At 37.9% G+C, this 17932-nt stretch overlaps 1 pseudogene across 1 annotated transcript in view; it reads left to right on the top strand.

Annotated features, from left to right (window-relative positions):
- Window positions 1-16903, top strand: part of LOC149005380 (disease resistance protein L6-like) — a 49261-nt pseudogene extending 32358 nt beyond the window's left edge. The window contains exons 7-11 of the transcript XR_016169953.1: window positions 642-2831; window positions 2993-3076; window positions 3190-3270; window positions 9460-10377; window positions 10496-16903. The product of XR_016169953.1 is annotated as a disease resistance protein L6-like (transcript). The remainder of the gene's footprint in view (window positions 1-641; window positions 2832-2992; window positions 3077-3189; window positions 3271-9459; window positions 10378-10495) is intronic.
- The last annotated feature ends 1029 nt before the right edge of the window (window positions 16904-17932 follow it).

Genomic DNA, 17932 nt, shown 5'->3' with positions numbered 1-17932 from the left:
TACTCTTCATGGGACTTTTCAGTATTGGATTAAGTGTATATATCAGATATATCAGTTAAACAATCTCCCTTTCCCCTTTGTCTAGGTTTACTCTTCATGGAACTTTTTGGTATTGGATTAAGTGTATATATCTATTTATAGATAGATAGATAGATAGATAAATAGATTGAAAGATGGATGGATGGATAGATATATAACCAACAGAAGAATGTAGAAGAGAAGAAGAAGAAGAAGAAAAGAGAGAAAACAGGTTGTGCAAGCAGAAGAAGCAGCGTGCGGTTGGGATTAATTTCTCTCCTAATTGCGGACCTTATTTATTAAGGTTTAATAGTAAGTAAAAGTCTATACTGTCCTTCCACTAATTATGGCAGAATATGTAATTTTAAGCAATAAAACAGCCCTAAACATAAAATAGAAACAAGGACCAAAAAGGCCTTTGCAATGAATCTCTGAAGTAGCAAGACTCACACACACAAACTGTTAATGTTGCTCAAATTTTGCTTCTATGGCCGGTAATGAATTATTTCATGATGGTCCTAGAGAAATGGTTGACTTTTCATATATACACATATCATTCCTTATACCGGTTTTGAGTTTTGACTCGTACAAAGAATCTAATTGCACTTACCGAGTGTTGGTAGGTACCAAAGACTGGTCTAAAGACACCATTTCGAGATAGTCTGGTAAGCGTGTTGCAGTAGAAGTTGTTAAGTTGGCAAAGGTAGCTTCCAAATGCTTTGTGAGATATCAGAAGTTCCACTATCTAGATTGAGTACCTCATTGTATACATTCATTGTGCCACAGCACGGGTTGGAAAGAAGAGGCTATAAGGAAACTGGCTTCTTGAATGAAGTGGCTGAGGTGGTCAGGACAGGTATTGCACTTCAACCTCATCAATTAATTCTTGGGATTTTCATGCGCATACACTAGTTTGGACCCAAATAAGCGTGCCTCTTGAAATAGGACTGTCAGATGTAAGGAGTAAAAGACAATTTTATCTTTTCTGAGTTAACCCGTAAGGAGCGCTAACCTTGGTAAAAGCTAACCAGGAAGTATAGAGCTCTGGTCCAACTGGTAGCTAACGTCTCCCTACCTCACAGTCTTCGACTAAATTACGGGTATGAAAATTCTACCTATACCCTTTTCTCCTCTACTCCTTGTTTACTTCCTTTTAATACACAAGTGGGACATATTATTACTTAAAAAAAAATGGGATTCATTACCAACTTCATCGTCTCCATCTTCTCCTCCTGTTATCACTGCTGTGCAACTTCTTGACCTGAAGAATCCTCATCTTCTGCCTCTTCTTTCACTCACACTAACCTGGGAGTCTGATAGAAATCTACAGAGAGGATTAAGCAAGAAGAAGATATACCATGCGTTAGATGTAGCAAAATTCTGTTGATGGAATTACACTTTTTTATTTTTGGGCTTTCTGCCATGAATAGGATCTTATCTTATCTCAGGTAAGATTTTTCCAATGCCATTCGATTAACAAATTCTATTTTGGAAGTGTGCTCAGATGATTGAATTCTAATCCCCATGAGAGTTTAAGGAAAATTCTTGCTTTCTGGTGAGAAAATTCGGTCTGGATCTCCAACTATTTTTGTTCCAATTTCTTAACCTTGCCTGTTCCTCAAAACCCATGGGTCCATTGTTCTCTGTAAACAGAAATCATCAAAATCAAGAAGAAAACCTTCTAAGAATCTAGAAGCAGAGAGGAAGTGTTATGAGAAATTCCTACAAGGTACTCATTTAAGCTAGTGCTTCTCTGGCACCATCTTGCAACCTGTTTCACTAGCAATAGCCATACTTCCTCATCTAGTTTCTATACTTTCCACCTCTCTTCTCATGTCCTCATTAAATCAATGACAGAAATTTGTCGCTCTCATCATGTCATAACTTTACTTTGCTAAGAGAAATTAATTTGAAATCAAATAACCTTTTTCCTCAATCTGTTGGTGAAATTCATCAGCAACAGCATTGCTCCTGTCAAAAGCATTTTCAGAAGCAGAGTGATCTCCTCTTATTCATTGTAATTTTTGTTTTAGAATCTCGGTTTAATTAAGGATTCAGGATTATTTGATTTATTAATTCTTATCTTTAAATACCCATGTACCATTGTTTTAAATTTATGGAATTGAAAGATGAATTGAAGCTTTTCTGTGTTGTGTGTGGGCTGTCCCCTTCTTCCCCTCTTCTTATAAGATCACTTCTCCCTCTTCCCTGTAATTCTTCTTTCTTTTCGCATTTTCCCTTCTCTTTTTCCCTTGTCTTCTTCTTTCCTTCCTTCTCTATTCTGTCTCACATTACTATGAATCTCTTTTCACTGAGTTTTAACCATTATCTAGCATAACCAATCCATTAGGAGTAAACAAACCTGGGTTTTCTTTCCTCTATTCGGTTGTGCCAATCAAAACATTTCTCTAGAGAGTTCAACCAATCATGGCAGAATAGACCCGTATCCTGCAAAGGAAGTTACTTGTGACTTCATCTTCCTTATATTAACATCAAATGTATGTAATGGTTCAGACTTGTATCAGTATATAAACTTGATATAAAATATTACATCTTCAGTAGAGTAAGACTTCTGATATGATCTGATGAAGACTAATAGTACATCAAGTATTTATCTTCTTTTACCCAGTGTTACTTGAGGGTTGTCTTGATTTTTCATCTTTTCTGTATTCAGGAAGCTTGTCTTTTTCCCTTGACATTCTTATTTCTTCTTTTTCAGGTTTGAGCAGTATGTAGACTAAACTCTTGATGTTCCCATGTATTTTGTTTTTCGGAATAAGAAGTATATTGACCGTACTGGAATGTCCTTCCGGGTTTCCATCTATCCCTGATCTCATTTTTATTGCTGCAACGTTTATTTCTGTAAACATACTCTGACATTGGACAGAAGGATTTTCTTTCCCCGCTGTGACTTGTGTCAAGTAAGTGCTAGTGGGTGTTACAGATATAACTGTTATGATGAATTTATATGCAGGATTTCAGTAAACTTCCTGCTGCTCCAGGCAAGTTGCCAACACTTAATGATTGGGAGAATCACCTGACAACAATTTTTCCCGAGGTTAGGTTGGAGACAGCAGCCCTTTCTCTTCTTCATTATAGATATAACTCAAAATGGGTTTGTTATCAAATACAAATACCTAACCAAAGGCATATTGCTGCTCTTTAATTCAGGTCAGGCTGATGAGATACATGGCAATGACGGGTGCTGATGGGGGTCCTTGGAGGAGGTTATGTGCATTGCCAGCATTTTGGGTACTTTGCCTCCTTGATTTTTATCTTTTAGAACTGAGGACTTATTGCTAATTTAGTTTACTGGTTGAGATATAGATCCTGACTGGAAATCCTTAATGGTAGTTTGGAGGGTTGGGATTAATGAATGGGCTTGTGTCTGTCAAAGTTGGATGCCTAAATTTTTCTTAAAGATGCCAATTGGAGAGTCCACAGATCTGATGCACCTCAGCTCTTTAACCTTTTGTTATTTTATAATATGACATTGGTGTGATATCTGTATCTATTTGTTGGTTGAATTCTATTAGGAGTTCAATTCTAGGAGTTCTAGTTCATGTAGTTTTCTATTTTTTGTTACCCAAGTAAGGGTATTTAAGTATTAATCTTCTTTCCACTTTATTATAAATAGAGAGCTTGGGTTCACACTGATCCATTCAAGCTATTCCACTACAATCGATTTTCCTTAACATGGCATCAGAGCCAAAAATCGATTAGGGAAGAAACAAGAGAAGAGCAAAAGAAAAGAAGGGGAAAAGAAGAACATCTTGATCTCACGAAGACCTACCTCCACAACCGATCTTTCTTTGATGAAGGCCTACATCCACCACCGCTGCAACCCAACACCTCTGCAACTACTTTAGAATCTATCACCGTTTGCTTGCAGAAAGCTAACCAAACCACCATTGCCTCCTCCATCATCTCCTTATCACCAGACTATCACCGCCTGAAAGCCAACCGAAACCACCACCTGCCTACAGAAAGCCAACCAAAACCACTGCCTGCCTGCAGAAAGCCAACTAGGACCTCCATCGCCTACTCCATCATCTCCTTATTGCTAGAACCACCGCCCGAAGGAAAAGAACACCGGTCGAAGGAGGAAGAGAGGTGTTTTTATGAACCCACACGTGACCTATTGAACCAGCCCATTGAACCATGTGGCCTATAGTGTTTTTTTGGTTTTTTCCTTATAAGCCCCTCTTTTAACCTGCAATAACACATTAGCCCATCAGTTTCTGTTTTTTGCATTCTACCCTACCACTCAAAAAGGGGGGGGGGGCGCTGGTGGTGTTACTTACCCTATGAACCCTTTGAATCCTATAACTCCTTATATTCGTTTGGGTGGTCCAACTATTCCATTCTGCGACGTTTAGTTGTTTGGAAACGGTGAAGATTGAAGAACTGTAGACAGTTTTTTGACATGGCAACCATTGATGGTACTACTGCCCTCACTGGTTTTGAACATTACCCCACTTTTCATCTTCTTTCAGTAAGATTTGATAGAACAAATTATTTGATTTGGTCTCGATCTGCGTACTTGACTATTGCTGGAAGAGGATTTGCTAGACACATTATGCGCACCACTATCAAACCTACCACCACGATGTTTCTCCAGAATAAATGGATCTTGAATGACTCCCTTATCATGTCGTTCCTTTTGAATACCATGCATCCAAATATTGCCCGTGGATACCTATTACTCGATACTATAGCCTAGATCTTGAAGGCTACTACAAAGATAGTTGGGGAATGATGCACATGTTTATGGGCTATGGAAGAAGCTTCACGAAACTACCCAAAAGGAATTAACTGTGGCCTAGTATTATGCTGAATTGCGATCTCTTTGGCAGGAGTTGGATCATTATGGGGATTATCACCCCACTAATCCAAATGATGTTGCTACTTATAGGAAGCATGTTGATAAGATTCGGGTATAGAACTTTTTAGTTGGTTTGACTGTAGAGCATGATTAGATCAGGGTACAAGTATTGAGTTGTTCTCCCTTTCCCACATTAGAAAAGTCTTATGCCTTTTTTTAGTCACTTCAGTGTGAGGAAAGCCTTCGATTAGCCATGCTTCATACTCTTATTGTGGAGAAAACAACCTTACAATCTGTTAGCACCAAATTTGATTCGATCAAGAAAATTGTCAAGTGTGAGCACTGTCACAAACCATATCATACCAAGGCCAATTATTGGAAGCTCCATGGGAAGCCTGCTAATTTTGGACAGAAAGGGGCACAAAGAAGGGAAAAACCGAAGGCTAATATTTTTAAGACTATTCCCATAACATCTTCTGCAAACATTGGTTTTTCATAGGAGGAATTAGCTACTCTGTGACGTATTTTGTAGTCTCTACTATTGGTGCAACCTTTACCACTCTTTCCTCCATTGGCCATATCACTTGCTACCTTTCTACTTCAGGTAAAACTCTTATAGGCTTCCATGTTTCTTTTATTTCTTCTCCTTAAATCATTAATATAGGAGCCACAGATCATATGGCAAGTTCACCCTTCTTTTTCATACTTTTGGGAAAGATAAAGTTTGAATTGTTGATGGCTCTTATTTTTCTATTGCTATAAAAGGGACCATTCAGCATTCTCTATCACTTTTTTCGTCTAAAGTTTGTATGTTCCTTCCTTCTTTACTAATTTACTTTTTATCATTAGTATTACCCATGACTTGTACTATAAAGTGACATTTTTTCCATCCTACTGTGTCTTCTGGGATCTGGTAAAGGGAAGGAGATTGGATGTGGTAAACTAGATAATGGACTTTATCTGCTGGAGCCAATTGGAGGATCTACTTTTGCTTTGGCTACATATTTTCATCAGGTCCACTTGGTAATGTCAAACCTTCATTAGTGGCATCGTAGGCTTGGTCAACCCCTTTAGGAACTCTTAAGAAAGTATTTCCTGATTTAGTTTTGTTTTGTAATAAGGAATATTTTTTTTTTAAGCTACATTTTTGCGAAGCAGACTCATTATACTTATTTACCTTTTCTTCATAATAGAAAACCTATTCATTTTGTGTTGATTTATATTGATGTCTGGGGCCCTTATCAATATGTATCTATTACTAACTATATATACTTTGGTACTTTTATTGATTAATGGTGACTTTAGAGATATCTCTCTGACTTAGGTATAATACACTAGACTAATTGTGTTGATACGGCTGCCCAGAATGGGGTTGCCAAAAGGAAGAACCGGTATCTATTTGAGATAACTGTTCTCTTATGGTTGCTATGAATGTCCCTAACCAATATTGGAGTGATGCTATACTACTGCCTCTTACCTTATGAGTAGGATGTCCAATAGGATACTTGGTTTTGAATGTCCTAATGAGATTCTCTAAGGAAACTCTTCATTTGTTATTCCCCCAAAGGTTTTTAGTTGTGTGTGTGTTATGCCAGAATCCCAGCCCACCAGAGTAAACTGGCTCCCCGTAGCCTACATTGCATATTTCTGGGGTATTCTACTACTCAAAAGGAGTACAAATGTTATTATCCTCCTTCAAGGAAAACAATTGTGTCCATTGATGTCATTTTTAATGAGTTTTGCCCTTACTATACACCGTGCTTTTATATCCTCTCTATCATCTTTTTTGTTCCTAAAAGTTGGTAGGAAGCCTAAGCTAATAAGAGATGGAATGCAACCGTGGGAGATGAAATGCAAACAACGAAGAAAAATGATACTTAGGAGCTGGTTACACTTCCTCCAAAATAATCCATGGGCTATAATGGGTTTTTGTAGTTAAATAAAATATGGATGGATCGGTCAATAAGTTGAAGGCTATACTAGTTGCAAAGGGGTTTACCAAACCTATGGCATTGATTATCAAGAGACTTTTGCCCTTATTGCGAAACTGAACACTATCAAAGTTCTGTTATCTAAAGTTGTGAACAAATATTGGAACCTGAACCAACTAGATGTGAAGAATGCCTTCTTGCATGAAGAGTTGGAGGAGGAAGTCTATATGGAGATCCCACATGGTTTTTCTAATGACAATATTGCAATGAAAGTTTGTCGGTTGAAGAGGTCAATTTATGGGTTAAAACAGTCTCCTAGATCCTGGTTTGGATGCCTCCAAAAGGCAGTGTCCTCTATTAGGTACAAACAAAACAATGTTGATCATACACTGTTTGTCAAGAAGTTAAATACTAATATCACACTTCTCATTGTTTATGTGGACGATATTGTCATCACTGGGAATAATGGTGAGGAAATACAAAGATTGAAGGACTTTCTTTAGCATAAAGTTTGAGATTAAAGATCAAGGGAAGTTATAGTACTTCCTAGAAATTGAGGTTGCTCAATGAAAGAAGGATATATACTGATCCTAGAGGAAGTATGTTCTAGATTTTTTATTAGAAGTGGGAATGTCAGGGTGTAAAGCAATTGATACCTCTATTGAGGCTGGAGATAAATTTAAGGAGAAAAAGGGATAACTTATGGACAAAGGAAGGTATCAAAGGCTGGTGGGGAATCTTATTTACTTATCCATACCAGGCCAAACATTGTTTATGTCGTAGAATAGTAAACCAGTTCATGCATGATCCATATTCAACTCATATGAAGGTTGTACCAGAATATTGCAGAACTTGAAGGGAACTCCTGGAAATGGAATACTTTTGTCACTCACTAAAAATCTAAGGGCAGAAGCTTAGACTGATGCAGATTGGGTTGGGTTTCCAAACAGGAAGTCAATTTTGGGTTATTGTACCTTCATTAGTGGTAATCCAGTTACTTGGAGGAGTGAGAAACAAAATGTGGTAGCTTTATCCAGTACAGAAGCTGAATACAAAGCTATGGTTCATGGAGTTTGTGAACTACTATGGTTAAAAGGTTTGTGATAAGCCCCTAGTTACTCAAGTGTACAAACATAAGAATAGGGGAAGAAGCGTGGGATCATCACCAGCAAATACAAGAGACCAAAGCCAGTCCAACAAGCAAGCTACAAGTGGCAAATTAGTATTGGGCAGCAACCACAACCCTGCTGAGGACAGAGGAACAGAGATGATGGGCCACCTGGCAAAAGAAGATTGGTGTGAGGTGTAAGAGGTTGTTAGGAATGTTGGTACATAAAGGAGGAAGTGGAGGGGGGGGGGAGGAAATTATGGGATAGAGATCAAGTTGAAGTTGCTTGGAGCCTGGGAGAGAAGGTCTCTCGAGTAGGGTTTTGGTGTTTTTCTCTAATTGCTCTGTTTGGGTTATTGGCAATGACAATTCAGCTGAGTCATTGAGTGTGTTTTGTTCAGCTTTTCCATCTTAATGAAAATAGCCATCATAGTGTTGTTGTTGCTTGTTTATCTTGAGATTAATTGAGATTAACAAGCAACGGCAACACTACGATGGCTATTTTCATTAAGATGGAAATAACGGCTGAACAAAACATTCTCAATGACAGCTGAATTGTCAATGCCGATAACCCAAAGCAAGGCAATCAGGGAAAAACACCAAAACCCTACAAAAATCCTACTCTAGAGACCCTTCTGTCCCAACAAGTTCAACTCGCTCTCTATCCCCATAATTTCCTCCTCCCCCTCACTCCCTCCTTTATCTACCAACATTCCTAACAACCTCTTAAATCTCACACCAATCTTCTTTTGGGAGGTGGCCCATCATCTATGTTCCTCTGTCCTCAGCAGGGTGGTTGCTGCCCAATACTAATTTGCCAGCTGTTGCTTGCTTGTTGGACTGGCTTTGGTCTGTTGTGTTTGTTGGTGATGATCCCACGCTTCTTCCCCTAATCTTACGTTTGCACACCCGAGTCACCGGGGGCTTATCAGTTTGTTAGAAGATATTGGAATTCAAGTTCCAAACCCTATTGATGTTGTATTGCGACAACAAGGCGGCCATTAGTATTGCCAACAACCTCATGCAACATGATCGGACTAAACACATTGAAATTGACAGATTTTTTTTCAATGGAAAGCTGGAATAAGGGCTGATCTGCATGCCTTTTGAGAGATTTGGAGACCAAGTGGCCGATATTTTCACTAAGGGTTTAAAAGAAGGAGATATCCTTCCTATTGTAGGCAAGTTGGGCATGACTAATATCTATGCCTCAACTTGAGGGGGACTGTTGGTTGAGTTCTATTAGGAGTTCAATTCTAAGAGTTTTAGTTCATGTAGTTTTCTATTTTTTTGTTACCCAAGTAAGTATTTATGTAATAGTCTTCTTCCCACTTTATTATAAATAGAGGGCTTTGGACCATTCTACTAAAATCGATTTTTCTCAACACAATTAATTTTTGGTGCTTCTGTTTGCATGAACAATAAAGTTCTAGACTTCAGTTATCTTAAGGTGTGTCTGTTGGTATTTATGTGTACCCTACTGGTTGTAGCATATATTGCATTCAATTTATACATGATCATTCATTGGCTTGTTGGCTAGGCAATTTTGAATGATTCTGATACTGTATCACATGTAGGTGGGAATATTAAATGATGAGGTATCGCTGCAAACTTTTCTTGATATGACTGCTGATTGGACAGCAGAAGAAAGGCAGATGCCAAGAAATAAGATACTGTACTGACAACTCAGCCAAGAATGTGAAAATGCTTGTATCTCCTTGTGCAAATTTTATGGTGCACTGCTGTGGTTTTCTTTTTTCCTTTTTCAGTTTCTTTATCTTCCCCACATAAATTCTGACATGCTCTATGATGAAAAACTAAATATGTGAAAGTTTTGGTTTCTGTTAAGGGATTCATGGGTTAAACACTCTCCCTTTCCCCTTTTTCTAGGTTTTGCACTTCAAGGAACGTTTTGGTATTGGTTTAAGTGTATAGATCTATATATAGATAGGTAGACAGATAGATAGAAGGATAAATGGATAGATATATAACCAGCAGAAGAATGTAGAACAGAATGAGAAGAAGAAAAAGAAGAAAAGAGAGAAAAGAGGTTGCATAAGCAGAAGAAGCAGATTGTGATTGGGATTACTTTCTCTCCTAATTGTAGACCTTATTTATTAATGTTTGAATGTAAATGAAAATCTATTCTCTCCTACTTATTATGGCAAAATTAGGTAATTTAAAACAATGAAACAGCCCTAAACCATAAAATAGAAACAAGGACCAAGATGCCCTTGCAATGGCGCTAATCTCTGAAGTCACAAGACACATACACATGTATATAAACGGTTAATTTTGCTCAAATTTTGCTTCTATGGCTGGTAATAGATTATTTCATGATGGTCCTAACTGGTTGACTTTTCATATATGTACACACATTTTATCATTCCTTTACTGCTTTTGAGTTTTAACTAGTACAAAGAATCTAATTGCACTTAACCGAGTGTTAGTAGGTACCGAAGACTGGTCTAAAGACACCATTTCGAGATGGTCTGGTAAGCCAATTGCCGAAGTTGTGAAGTTGGCAAAAGTAGCTTCCAAATACTTTGTGAGATATTAGAAGTTCCAGTATCTAGATTGAGTACCTCATTGTATACATTCATTGTGCCACAGGATGGGTTGGAAAGAGGAGGCTATAAGGAAACAGGGTTCTTGAATGAAGTGCCTGAGGTGGTAATAACAGGTATTGCCCTTCAACCTCATCAATTAATTCTTGGGATTTTCATGTGCATTCACTAGTTTGGACCCAATTAAGTGTGCCTCTTGAAATAGGACTGTCAGATGTAACGAGTAAAAGACAATTTTTTCTGTTATGAGTTAAAATTACGGGTAGGAAAATACTACCTATACCCTTTTCTCATCGTACTTCTTGTTTACTTCCTTTTAATACACAAGTAAGTGGGACATATTATTACTTAAAAAAACAATGGGATTCGTTACCAACTTCATTGTCTCCATCTTCTCCTATTGTTATCATTGCTTTGCAACTTCTTGACCTGAAGAATCTTCATCTTCTGCCTCTTCTTTCACTCACATTAACCTGGGAATCTGATAGAAATCTACAGAGGATTAAGCAAGAAGAAGATCTACGATACATTAGATGTAGCAAAATTCTGTTGATGAAATTACACTTTTTTAATTTTTGGGCTTGCTGCTGCAAATAGGATCTTATCTTATCTCAGATGTGTGCTCAGATGATTGAATTCTGATCCCCATGAGAATTTAAGGAAAATTCTTGCTTCTCAGTGAGAAACTTCGGGATCTTGATCTCTATGATTTTCTGTTCCAATTTCTTAACCTTGCCATTTCCTCAAAAACCACAGGTCCATTTTCCTCTGTAAACAGAAATCATGAAAATCGAGAAGAAAATTTTTTAAGAATCGAGAACCTGAGGGGAAGAGTCATGAGAAATTCCTACAAGGTGCTCTCTTAAGCTAGTGCTTCTACGGCACCATCTTGACAACCTGTTTGCGGTAGCAGTAGCCACACTTTTTTTTTCTTCTTTTTGGATATGAGGTTCATCCGGGCCAGCTTGCGCGCACCACAATTACATCCTCAAGGGAGCTTTTATATAATTAATGCCACCGAATGGGTGCGAACCCAAGCCCTCCCCGTGGGAGGTTGAGCCTTTAACCGCTTTACTAACCCATCATTGGCAGTAGCCACACTTCCTCATCTAGTTTCTCTATCCTTTCCACCTCTTCTTATGCCCTCATTAAATCAATGACAGAAATTTGTCGCTCTCATCATGTCACAACTTTATTTTTCTTAGGGAATTTAATTTTAAATCAAATAACCTTTATCCTCGATCCATTGGTGGAAATGATCAGGAAAAGCATTGTCCCTGTTAGAAGAACTTTCAGAAGCAGAGTCATCTCCTCTTCTTCCTACTTCAGGTTCTTTGCTAGGGCTATCAGAATCCTTGAGAAATTCAATCTCCTTCAGTGGTTCAGAGGGAGTATCCAACTTCTGCTGCTAGATAAATAGAACTTCTTCGTTTTACAGAGCCTTCTTGCTTAACGGCAAGGGTTCATGGAAGCAGAAGGATCTTAGGTGATGTTGTTTTGAAGTTGAGATGTTAGGATCTGCTTTCTTCAAAGGCAGACAAATGATGAGGAAGAAAGGAAGAAGACAAGGTTATAAGTGGTGTTTTACATAGCACTAATTAAGAAAAGTACTAAAAGGGTAAAATAGTCATGGCCTGTTTTGAAATTCATTTCGAAATCTAATGTGCAAAGGTTAATGAACTGGGTTTTTGTTATAATTTGGAGAGATATTGCTCAAAAGTATTTGATTCATTGGCCCCAATAGGATATTTATAGTTACAAACTTACAATCTAGTTGAGTCCCACTCTGAGTAGGAAAAGGAAATACAAAACAAATAGAAGTAAGAAACTAACTCTAGACTTATTAGGAAACAAAATCCTATTCTAATTAGAAAACCTCAGTCCATACTTTTAATACTCCCCCTCAAGTTGAGCATAGATATTTATCATGCCTAACTTGCCAGTAATACTATTGAATACCTTCATGCTTAAGCTCTTTGTGAGCACATTCAGCCTGCTGCTTGTTTGAAGTAACAAAGGTGATATGGACCAACCCAGCCTTAACCTTCTGTTTGATAAAATGTCTGTCAATGTCCATATGCTTAGTCCTGTCATGCTGTACTGGGTTGTGAGCTATGCTGATCGCTGACTTACTATCTGAGTACAACTGTATAGGAACCTCCAAACCACACTTTTTGAGATTGCTTCAACCCATATAAAGCCCTCTTTAACTTGAACACTTTCCCATGAGTTTCGGTAGTAGAATACCCAGGTGGTACATCCATGTATACTTCCTCTTGGAGTTCTCCATACAAAAAAGCATTCTTCACATCTAATTATGTAAACTCCATCCTTTATTAATTGCACATGACAGAATAGTACGAATTGTGTTCATCTTGGCAACAAGGCAAATATCTCCTGGTAGTCAACGCCATAAGTCTGAGTGAAGCCTTTGCCACCAATCTTGCCTAGTACCTCTCAATGGTCCCATCTGCCTTGTGCTTGATCGCGAACACCCATTTGCACCCAACAATCCACTTTCCTATAGGCAAAGTCTCCAAGTCCCACATTTTGTTTTTCTTTAGAGCTTGGATTTCCTCATCCATGGCTTCCTTCCAGTTTGAGTGAGATAATGCTTCTTGCCAAGTGTTAGGAACAGAAGTAGAGGACAAAAAGAAAATAAAACTTTGAAATTCTGAGGATAGGGATTGATATGAAACATAATTGGAAATAGGATGTTTGGTGCAAGTTTGAGGCTGCTTTCTTAATGCAATTGGTAAGTCCAAAGTAAGATCAGTCATTTGGAGGAACGGATTGTTCATGGCCAGGAACGGAAGCTTTTAATTGGCTTGGTTTATAAGAGGTCACTTGCTGCTTTCTTTGATAGGTCTCTAGAGGTCTAGTCTCGGGCACATCATCCACCAGCTGTTCCTGTCTGTTCACTCCATTTTCCAAAGGAGGATCATCTGTAGGAATCTTCGGAGGAATCAATGCTTGAACCTCTTCACAAAAACTCTCCTCTTGAAGAGGTGTAGGGAAAAATAAGGAATATGTTCTTGGAACACAACATCCATAGAGATGAAGAACCAATGAGAACTAGGATGATAACACTTATATCCCTTTTGTGCAAGAGGATAACCTAAGAAAATACACTTTAACCTGTGAGGATCCAACTTACCATGGACACGGTGGTTCCGGACAAAGGCAACACATTCAAAAACCTTAGGTGGCACTGTAAAGGCTGTTGTCCCTAAAAGAACTTGAAGGGGATAGCATTGGTTTAAGACTCGGGAAGGCATTCGGTTAATTAGATATGATGCAATAAGAAATGTGTCAACTCAAAAATGAGGAGGCACATGTATAGTAAATATAAGGGAATGTGCTACCTTAAGTAAATGTCTATTTTTGCGTTCAGCAACCCCATTTTTAAGTGGAGTTTTAAGTCTTTTAACGCAACTAGTCTAATGTATGATGCCATGGTTTGCTATGTAGGAAGGGAATGCTCCACCCAAGTACTCAATTCCTTTATCCATACGAAGGATTTTGACCATCGCCCCAAATTAAGTCCTTATGAAATTTTGGAAACACGACAAAACATCACTTGTTGGTGAAGTAAACCCATGTGGTCCTACTGCAACAATCAATAAAGGTAACAAACCATCGATGTCCAAATAAAGACAAAGTTCGACAATGACCCCACACATCAAAGTGAATGACTAAAAAAGCAATTTTACTACGACGATCTGAACTCAGGTAAACATGCCTGGTTTGTTTGGCTGAAATACAGGTCTCACAATAAAAATCATTCAAATACATCTTTTAATCAAATTAGGAAATTACATAGACAAAATAGGTAAAGGAACGTGGCCAAGACGACAATGTCACTGGCTATTAGGTAAAAAGTGCGGAGAGGTGGAACTAGAAGTCGTAAAAAGAGCTAATGGGGACCCATCCAACAAGTAAAGCCCCCATATTTGTTTACCACTACCAATCGTGTGCCCCGTTTCTAGATCCTGAAACACACAATGAGAAGGGAGAAAATGTTATTTTGTAGTTCATATCATGAGTAAGGCTATTAATAGATAAAAAGATTAGCCGAAAACTTAGGAACATGCATGACATTTGATAGGGTAAGAGAAGGTGAACAGATAATAGATCCCTTCCTAGAGATAGGGGAGAGAGACCCATCAGTTGTTCAAACATCCTGAGCAAAAGGAACATATGAACAAGTATAGAACAAAGTAGATGAGTTTGTTATATGATTGGTTGCCCCAGAGTCGATTATCCAAGAGGGATACGTAAAATTGACATTGTGACAACCAAAAATACCTGTAGAGAATTGTGGATCAGCAGAGGGAATAATGGAAGAAGCTACACTTGCTCTGGAAGTCGGAACTGGGGAAGATGAGTCAAGTTTGGACATTGACTGGTGAAGATGCTAGAGCTCATTTGAGGAAAAAGGTGCTGGAGTACTCAAGGTGTCAGAACTAGCTTGATTTGTAGATGCTTGATTGTTGCCCCTATTCCCATTCATACATCCTCCACGGAAATTTGTTGGACGTTCGTGTAACTTCCAACACTTGTCATTTGTATGCTGCTCTTTTCCATAATACTCACGCTTTATTGGAGGGTGAAAATCACCAAAACCAGATTTATTATTGCTAAATCAGACACTAATGTAGATCTATCAAATGCCTGAGTGTGTACCATAGTTGTCCGTCGACTATCCTTTATATCTACCATAGCATAGGCTTGAGCCAGAGAAGGGAAAAATTCTCTAGAAAGGATTTGTGTGCGAATGTGATCAAATTCTATATTCAATCCTGCCATAAAATCATTAACTCTCTATTTATCTTCCAATTGTTATTAGGCAATAACATCTTCAACATTCTTAGGTATACACTTCCTGTAGAAATCTAAAGTCTAGTAATATCCCTGAAGAGTGTTATAGTACTGAGAAAGAGTATTGTCTTTCTGTTGTAATTGATTGATCTTCTGTCTAATTTCAAAGCACTGTGCATCATTGCCTACTTGGAGTATGTATCGTTAGCCTCATCAGGAAGGACGAGATAACTCTCTATTATTCTTGATTCAATGGGGTTGATTAGAAAACCCATGACCAAGCATTCATCTGTGTACCACTTGGAAAGTTGTAGACTAGGTGTGGAAAGTTTGGTAGAAGTCCCATCAAGATGATCAGTGAGACTATGAGCACCAACAAGAAGGAAAACTGAACGAGACCATCTAATACAATTTGTCCCATTGGGTTTCACAGTGGTCATCTCAAGTGGAGAAAATTCACAATCCCTATGAATAGAAGACATGGGAGACTCTTCAAATGTGCCAAATGAGGGAGATGTGGAATCAACCATCGCAAGAAGAAATCACTCAAATTTACAAACAAATCATTGAAACTATTCGAATTTACAAACAACTCCCTATAACCATTTGAATTTACAACCAGTTCCTTGGAATTAACTGAATTTACACAAAACCCCTGATAATATATGAATTTACAAACAAATCCCTGGAACTGCTCGAATTTACAAAACAACCCCTTGTAACTATTTGAATTTACAAAACAGGCCCTTGCAAACTCAGAAAACATTCGTTGCTACCTACGATGTACCTAGAACCATTCTTAAGCATTGTTGAAGACTCTAGAGAAATATAGAGGGTTTAAATGTGGTAGGCAATAGGTTTATAAGGCTATTTGGGTGGGGGAAAAAGACTAAACACCATTGCAGACTAAAGAACAAACAGAAAATATTTTTTTATTTTTGTTTCTGGAGTTCATATCATCCTATGAGTGTTGCAAGGGACTAAAAAAGGCAGACAATGGCCCTAGAAGAGTCTGAAAGTTGCAGCAACTCTTCTAGGAACAATCGATGGGTTTAAATAAGGGTTTTTGGAGTTCGATTGAGGCTGAAATGGTTCTACAACGGTAGGTGATGGTGGCTATGAGTGACTTAAGGTTTGTTGGAGGTGTCGATAGAGGCAGGAATGAAGTTACATATGTGACAGATGGTGGTGGAAGCTTTTCTTGTTCTTTGAAACCTACGATGATCTGCTGTGACTTGCGATGGGTTGTTGGTGTCTCAGGTCTAACATGGCTCTAATACCATGTTATAATTTGGAGAGATATTGCTCAAAAGTATTTGATTCATAGGCCCTAATAGGGTATTTATAGTTTTGAGTCCCACTCTGAGTAGGAAAAGGAAATACAAAACAAATCGAAATAAAAAACTAAACTCTAGACTTATTAGGAAACAAAATCCTATTCTAATTAGAAAACCTCAGTCCATACTATCAACAGATTTTTTGTTTCGCAGACCTTATTCATAAGAGGGTATTTGTAATTGGTTTGATTAAAAGGGAGCGCATGTAATTGGGTACAAAACTAGGAGTTACATTTCAAGCTATGTTTGTTCTTCTCAAGTTTTTTCTTTTAACTCTTCTTTCTTTCTTTCTTTCTTTCTTTCTTTTTTTTTTTTTTTTTTTTTTTCTGCCTTGAGTATATATGCAAAACATGGTTTTAAATTTGTTTTCTGAACTTGTTTCTATCAACAACAAATATATATATATATATATATATATATATATATATATATATATTTTGAACTTGCCATCTCAACAAGGTGAGATTCTCAATATCTTGTCAAGATCTCGAAAAAGATGTTTTTAATTTTTATTTTGAAGTTTCAGATTGATGGCTTTGGTGGTCAAATGGGTATGATTTTGAAACTGTAACGGGAGCTTGTTCTAATGTAAAAACTATACTTGAGCTTTCAAAATAATAAAAAATACTTAACCGTAACCCTAAACTAGACAATTCAGTCCTGAAATTTTAGTTACAGACTTACAGCAAGGTTGCAGACCTTAAGACATAAATCCCTAAGTCTTGGCCAAAACTACCCTAGGCCTAGCCTAATCTTTGTATACCCTAAATCCATCCAAACCCCAACCACCGAAGGTACTTCTAGCTTAGAAGACTGCTGATTCTCAGGGAGGATCCTAGAGTGTGCTTGATTCTAGGGCTATATTCAAACAACTAAACCCTAGAATTTGTTTCACATCACTGGCTAGTTTGATCATTTTCAATGCTTGCACTAAACTCAGTTCAATGGGGGCCGTGATGCTGTTCATGTGAACAACAATGTAAACAGTATGTTATCTTTCTTCTTCATGCTTTGATCTACATCAATTCTCACCCGCTTAAAAGGTCTTCCCCAAGTTTTATAGAATTTAGGAATTGTCTTAGTGTGGTGCATGTCCAGTTTCAGGCCAAAACTATTCTCTTGCAGCTCACAGATGTTTGAAATGCAATCTTCGAGATGAGAAGCTTTCTCTTCAAAAAATTCAGGTAGCTTGAAACTTCTCTTCAAACTATTCCTTGATTTCTGAAATTTCTGGAAGCTTGAAGATTGACCTAAATTTTGTGTCCTGGTCCATTGATTGGCGGTTTCTACTCTTGTTGCACTTCCATCCTTGAAACTTTGGCTGA

The sequence above is a fragment of the Hakea prostrata genome, chromosome 9 (genome assembly GCF_041222555.1).
Source record: "Hakea prostrata isolate BN-2017 chromosome 9, UWA_Hpros_2, whole genome shotgun sequence".
Taxonomy (NCBI): Eukaryota; Viridiplantae; Streptophyta; class Magnoliopsida; order Proteales; family Proteaceae; genus Hakea; species Hakea prostrata.
This window is presented reverse-complemented; position numbering and strand designations above follow the sequence as displayed.